Below are 6,630 nucleotides of genomic sequence, written 5' to 3'. Positions count from 1 at the left end.
TTGACACTGCGGTTGCCTGGCAACAAGCACAATACACCATTGATGATTACAACAAGCACGACGTGACGTGACACAGACGTGCTTGTTTTGAGGAAGAAATCAACCAAGGGTGATTGGATGGATTCCCCTCCCCCCCCCAAAAAAAAAGGCCTCCGGTCTGCGATGACATCACCTCAGTAACACATCTGGAACCGTCGTGTGCGTGTGAGCGCGCACCCGATGAAAAATAATTTCCGTTGACTGCACATTGACAGTACTGGGGGGATATTTGTTCCCAGGGGCCATTGCTTGTGAATTTCCGCTCATGCGCGAGCCCCTTTTTGGTCGTTTTGTGCGGGCGCGCGCGGCGGTGGCAGTACCCACGAATGGCCATGGGGTGGCAGTCTGACCCGCCTGACGGCTCTCCTTCGAAGGTTCAGCCCAACAAATCGCTCCCAATTCCTTGGAACGCCCCCCCGCCCCACCAGATCTGTTTTCTTCGACGTGCACGCGCGCAATTTGTCATCGTCGTCAAATGTCGAGCGAGAAATCTTTTTCGAATGATCAATTCCGCAATATTGCTAGGACAGTTTGATGACCAATTTGCATGCCGTGGGGGGGCGTCCTACTGCTGCGAAATCAATCGAATCGGATCGTCTCGTCTTTCAATCCGTTCTCCTTTGATTTGAACTTCCACGGGATTGTGTTTTTCTTCAATGGCCAAATGTGGTTAGCCTGCTTTGTCGTGGGGCGTCGTTTCTACTCCTCGCCACCAGGGTGCGACGCCGTACCGGGAGTTCAAGAACAAGCAGGCAAAATCCCGACTTCACGGCTCATTTGCATAACCGATGAAAAAAAAACGATCGTAACAATGAGACTTTGTGTTCGCCGTCGTCGGACTAAACGGAATTACAGAGTGAAAGAGGGGAAGGAAAAAAAACAGTCGAAGAGCTCCGATTTCGAGCTGGAGGAAGGAGGGTCAAAGTGGGGGAGGCGAGCGCAACGAGAGAACTGGGTGACCGAATGTGTTTGCCAGATGTTTGTCTTCCATGTTGAAACAAACAAATATTTCGGGCAACCTCTCACTTTCTTCTCGGTCTGGTTTCCATTTTGACAAAGACAAGATGGCGTTGACAAGATGGAGGTCAAAGCCACGTCGGACCTGATGCATCCGGCTGTGCTGCGCCGGGCTCTCCGGCGGCTCCCGCAGACCGCTCTCGTCATTCTGCTGACTGATGGGCTTCTTCCTCTCCCACGATTCGCCTCTATGTTTTTTTGTGTGTGTCGGGGGGGGGGGGGTATGTGCCTTGAATGCATGACTCAGCGCCTACTAACGCTTGATTCAGAAAAGAACCCCCCCCCCATTTCCTCGCCAGTGGGGTTTCCCTCCCCACAGCGAGAAAATGAAGTTGACTCACGAGTGGCAAATTTCTTTTGCGATGTGGACGGCGGCCGCAACGAGATGAGAGACCACAATGCCGTCAGATTTAAGATGCGCTCTCAATCCATCAAATTGGTGATTATTGTGGGGTGGGGGCTTGGGATTTGGCTTGTAGGGCACACTGTTTTTCTTTACATTCGCAGGAAATCATTTCACCCTATTGAAATGAATGCAAACACCATTAAAGTGTTCCATTTTGTTTTTCTACTTCTTCCTTTCCCTTGGTCACTTTGCTGCTGTGAAATGTCAATTTGTCCAATGAGGATGAAGGGGCGGGGGGTGTGGCTGCTCCAGCCTTCCATTGCCTGCGAGGACTTTTTGGAGGTCTCATCGCGTGTTAGCATTGAAGCTCGCAGACTTTTGTGCTTGTTGAACACAACAGCTGTGGAGCGGCCGGTCAGAATGTGCAATGTGTTCCAGCGCTCATCCCGTCGCTTTGGCTCGAAGAAGACAAAACATTTTTGGCCATTCCCTTTACGGCCCCCCCACCCTTTTTTATGTGGCGATCAGCTGTTAGCGATTAACACATAAACTGAGCAATGCTGGGAGACTGCAACGTGTCCAAATGCATCCCGTCACACTTGGGAATGCTTGTTCTGCTTCTTGTTTGGTGACCTGGCGCTATTATATACCCCTCCTCTCACTCCCCATCCCCGAGGATGGCTTCGGCTTTGGGAAGCCTTTGGAGAGGAGGCGCCTGGCCCATGAGGGCACATGGGCCTATCCCCTTTACCTCTTCATCTTCATCGTCATGGTGGTTTGCCTGGCAGACAACGATGGAACTCCAGCAATGGAAAGACTCACGCGACCGCTTGCGAGGAGGGGGGTGGGCACACGTGTTTACGTTTCACGCATTTGGCTTCAAATCTTTGGCCAGAACACCTGACGGAAGACAAACGGGAGGAAAGAAGGAAGAGGCTGGAAAGAATGATTCAAAGCCCCCCAAATCCAGCAGGCTGCCACTGCATTGTCACCGTCCACTCCTTTTGGGGGCCAGGCGGGGGCGGGGGTCTAGTTCTGCCTGACCCGGGAAGCCAGCACAGGCGGAAAGAATGTGCAGTCCAGACGGTGAACAGGTTAACGCAGGAGACAAAGTTCCTTACAAGAGATTTTCCCACCATTCCAAAAACGACCCCCCCACCAGCCAGACAGAATTTGCCATGAAGCATCATGGAAAAGCTTGCAAACACAGTTGGGCTAAAACACAGAGAAGAGGAAGCGTGAGCGGCCCGTTGTCCACGGTCGGGGACTTCGTCTGGTTCACGTCCCGAACGCCAAGCCGGAGTACCCATGCAGAGAAAACACACACGAACCCGGGGAGAACATGCAAACTCCACACAGGGAGGCAGGACTGGGTCTTGAACTCACAACCTCTGCACTGTAAAGCCGGCGTGCTTACCACTCAACCACCGGGCCACCGATATACATCTATTTTTTTTTTAAGTTAAAGCCATCAAAAGAATGAAAGCGTTGTCATGGCCTGCCGCCGCTAAACCACAGAAAAACTGATCATGTGACTGTAAAGTGACCTTGAGAGTTTTGAAAGGCGCTTTTAAATGAAATGTATTATTATTATTATTATTATTATTATTATTATTATTATTATTATTATCGTCATTTTTGTGTCAACCAAGGCGATCTTGGACCAAACAAAAAACACTTAAAAAAAAAACAAAAAAACAACGACTTGACTCTCTTCACTTTATTCGAAACATAAGATTACGGTTTAGATTAAAGATTAATGATTATCATTTGATATTATTTTCGAAATGATCTTCTGTCGTTGAAAATGACTTGGCGGTACTTTTGATGTGACTCGCGTGTGATTGGCTGAAGAAAAGGAAAAAGCAGGAAGTGATTTGGCTTGCAGTTCGGACGTTCTTTCATGGTCGGTTCCTCAAACGGAATCCGTCTCTCCTTTTTCCGTTTCGTCAAGTCGAGCCAGCCACCGAAAAAAAACGACGAAGCCCCCGATTCCCGCTGTTGTCGGTATGTTTTTGAGGCCTTTTTGGGCTATTTTGTGGCTTGCTAATTGGCATCTCGCGAGCCAGGTTCATTTTTGCGCCCTCCCGAATGGCCGCGGCTCGTCACGCTTTTCGATTGCGTTTTGAGGTTTCCGGACAATATTTTAAAAACCGAGCACCATCTTTTGTCACCTTCAGTATTGTGATAAACTTCTGAAGGCAATGGAACGACTGACACTTAAAGCGCGTAACCCGAATAGTGACGTTCGCCGGCTAGCAGCGCCTTTGATCTTCGAGCGGGCCATTCTTGGCAAAACAAACATGCGGATCAAACCTCTGAAGATGGAGGACACTGATTTGCTGTGGCGACCCCTTGAAGGGAAAAGCCGAAAGGAAAAGAAGATTTACTATTTGGAATGGCTGTAAGTTAATGTCTCAACAAAAACTTGAAATGAAATGCTGTTGTACGTTCTTGAAATGGCTTATATTGATGTGGTGAAGATATTTTCTCAACAAAAACAATGAACTTCGTTACTATCGGAGATGCCTGTTGTTTACGGAGGTGACGTCACGAATCACATGTTTTTTTTCTCGCTGGTAGGCAAAAGCAACAATGGCGAGTATTGACAAGGCGAATTACTGTAGCATGAAATCTGAACAATGCTCCGATTATGTGTGAAAGCTACCGTTAGAAGTACGAGAGTGATACTTTGAGAAGCTGGGATATTGTGACAGTACTTGTAACTTGCCGGATCCTTTCAATTTGAAGAATGGATATGTTGACGATCCATCATTGTGGCCATTACTTTCACCGATATTTATTTTTACCTCGTCGATACTTCATTGTCCCCCCGGTCCCCCTGGTCCCCTTCTTCTTAATCAATGTTACTGGTACAGTTAGATAGTCCCAGGAGAATTGAGACAGCGTTGTTCGTTTCTTGATTGGTCCTTGCGGTCGTCTGCCTGTCATCTTCCCGACGCTGTGCTCGTTGATACCTTTTCTTTGAATTATCAGGAGTTAACTTGGCTGAAGTTTTATACAACCACACACAATATCACCATTGTACTAAAATGCAAAGACTTTCATTAATCTAAACTGAAAATAAAACGCTTAAGCTGACAAAGCAATTATAGCACCCGCTAACAACTGTTGTGTTGGTAGGCTTTCTGCCTACTGGAATTTATCAGAATTCATCCCACAATGGGGAAATTTTGGGATTGGATTGGATATGCCTTTATTAGTCTCACAGTGGAGAAATGTACATTTCACAGCAGCAAAGTGATGAAAGGAATGAAAGTAGAAAAACAAAATACATGAGCTGCTGGAAAGGCAGCCACTCTCGCGGCGCCGTCTTGAAGTCAAAAGAACAAAAAAAAACCCTAAATAACAAATAATATGACAGCACAAAGACAATATGACAACACAAAGACACAGAGTCATTCATTCTTCAGGACTTGCTGTACCCTCTTTGTGATGACATGAAGCAGTTCTAGTTGAAAGAGGAGAGGATCCAAGCATCCATGTCAGCAGTGGATCAGGGACGTCATGGTGGAATTTGTATGTCTACTACAAGCTAAATGTTGAAAGCAAACACGAAGCTGTAGCATCTTGACGAAAAGACATTGTCTCACATCTCCTGTCCCACATAAATCTGCTTCAATTCCAAGCCGCAACAGTTCCACATAGGCATCGGCGCTCTGCGCTGACGCTCCTTTCTTCTTATCTCGGGCTCCTCAAGCCATGCATCCATCCAGCCGCAGACTGTCCAACAGCACCGACCTTGCCGCTGAACAAAGCGGGACTGTGAAGATGCTGCCCATGACAGGCTCAAAAAAGCACAATGGCCCCTTTGGTGTCCAGCAATGACAGTCGAATGGCACCGACATTCCTCCCATTCAAAAACAGTACTGGCATATTCATACTCCCGAAAAGACGCAACCGCTCAGCACAGTCTCCTTCTTGATTAACGTCGTGGTCAAAAATGCTGAAAAACAATCCGTATCCATTCCACACGACGCACAACACAAAGTGACAAAAGAAAACACAAAACAAGACAAAAACAACCAAAAAAAAACCAAGGCTCATGAGAGCACTTGCTGACGGCTGCCTACTCGGCCGCCATCTTGGACTTCATGATGAAAGGATAGAAAACAAGATATTCTAAGCATAACAAAATAAAAATGTCAACTGTATACTGTGCAAATGTAAATGTGCAAAATCGTTTCACGTGATCGGCCGCTAACAGGGTTCGGACATTGAGAGGGTGACCTCCTACAAGTACCTGGGTGTAACTCTCAACAATAAACTGGACTGGTCTACAAACACGGATGCCCTAATCAAAAAGGGACAGAGTCGCCTCTTCCTACTCAGGAAACTGAGGTCTTTTGGAGTTCAGGGGTCACTCCTTAAGACTTTCTATGACTCTGTGGTGGCTCCAGCCATCCACTATGGAATTGTCTGCTGGTCAGGCAGCATCAACACCCGGGACAGGAAAAGACTGGAGCGCCTTGTCAAGAGGGCAAGTTATGTCCTGGGCTGCTCGCTGGACTCTCTGGAGGAGGTGGGCAACAGACGGACGCTAGCTAAACTAAAGGCTATGATGAACAGCCCCTCCCACCCCCTTCTGCCCACCCTGACAGCACTGGGTAGCTCCTTCAGCCAGAGACTATTACACCCGCGCTGCAAGAAGGAAAGGTACCGCCGCTCGTTCCTACCGACTGCTGTCAGGCTTTGCAACTCTCAATGATCACATGTGAAAAAAAAAAAACTGGACACTTGTAAATATGGGTTGATGTAATATATCAAAATGCATTTCTTATTCTTGCACTATGTACAGTTTTTTTTGGGAACGGTTTTGCACATTTACATTTGCACAGTATACAGTTGACATTCTTATTTTGTTATGCTTAGAATATCTTGTTTTCTATCCTTTCACCACCAAATTAATGTTTGGAATACACACTTTTTGCATGACATACACTTTCTGGGAACCAATTAAGTTCGTAAGCCAAGGTATGACTGTATTTAGAAATGTTTTTCAGTGAGAGCCATTCAAACACGCGCGCACGCACGGCCACTTTTGAACAAAATGTCAGTGTATAATTTCAAATAACTTTGTGATAGTAGGCAGCATTAACATGAATGGTTTTCCGTTCCTCATGATTGGTAAAAAAATCCAGCCGAGTGATCGGAATGAAAGTCAACTTTCCAGGTCCATAGGCGAAGTTACTGCTAGCTAGCCTGCA

This window comes from Hippocampus bargibanti, linkage group LG18 (assembly GCF_051943395.1).
Source record: "Hippocampus bargibanti isolate YZ-2025 linkage group LG18, ASM5194339v1, whole genome shotgun sequence".
Lineage (NCBI taxonomy): Eukaryota > Metazoa > Chordata > Actinopteri > Syngnathiformes > Syngnathidae > Hippocampus > Hippocampus bargibanti.
This window is presented reverse-complemented; position numbering follows the sequence as displayed.